General features: G+C 40.0%; 1 protein-coding gene across 7 annotated transcripts in view; it reads right to left on the bottom strand.

Annotated features, from left to right (window-relative positions):
• The window catches only part of MAPK10 (mitogen-activated protein kinase 10), a 273,244-nt gene that overhangs the window by 242,193 nt on the left and 30,194 nt on the right, over positions 1 to 857 (bottom strand). The gene's annotated exons all lie outside the window — the stretch shown is intronic.

Genomic DNA, 857 nt, shown 5'->3' with positions numbered 1-857 from the left:
GGAGCTAGGAGGGATTATGCTCAGTGAAATTAGTCAGAGAACAAAAATAAAGGAAAAAGAAAAATGTCAGCTAATACCACTCAAGAATAATACAGGGAAACCAAAAAAAGTCCAAAAAAATAAAGACAAAATTGGTAGACAACTATAGATCTAAGACTTAAAGCAGGGAGTGGAGAGGAAATGGGATCAAAACAAAGGGAAAAAGCACAAGGGACCCATGTGATGGTTTATAGGTGATGTGTGGTGGGCTATTTAGGGAGACCACACCTACAGAGAGAAATCAAGTACTGTCCCAAATGAAAAACAATATGACAATTAAAAAATCAATAAGAATAAATAAATGAATGGATGGATGGATAAAGAGAAAGAGAGAGGTGTCTATCCATGATTCCATTTCCATACCGTGAAAAGAGGATAAGATTTGAGCAGAACTATAATTATTCGGAAACAAAGAAACAAACTAGGGAAATATAACAGTGTCATTTATTGGGACTCATGTCTCCTTTCTCTCGGGAATTATCTTCTGTTCATCTTGCACATGAAGTAATCAAATAATTACTACAGACAGAAGGATATATGCCATCTCTGTAAACACAATCTTCATAAAATGCACTGTAAGCTTCTTATCATTAAGAACATCTTCGGGCCCTCCCTGGTAGCACAATGGGTTAAAGCACAGCACTGCTAAAGCTAGCTGCAGCCACTTTAGCACAAGTTCAATCCCTGGCCACAAAGGTGGCTCACATAGCATGGCACACCTCTCCAGACCTACCTGCTGCTCCCTTCAGCAGTGTATTTCAGTAGATCTGTCTGTTCTGCTCCCCACTCTGTCTCTGGTGACTCCTCTCACCCCCCCC

This window comes from Condylura cristata, unplaced genomic scaffold (assembly GCF_000260355.1).
Source record: "Condylura cristata isolate star-nosed mole 26May11 unplaced genomic scaffold, ConCri1.0 scaffold00012, whole genome shotgun sequence".
In the NCBI taxonomy this organism is placed as follows: domain Eukaryota; kingdom Metazoa; phylum Chordata; class Mammalia; order Eulipotyphla; family Talpidae; genus Condylura; species Condylura cristata.
This window is presented reverse-complemented; position numbering and strand designations above follow the sequence as displayed.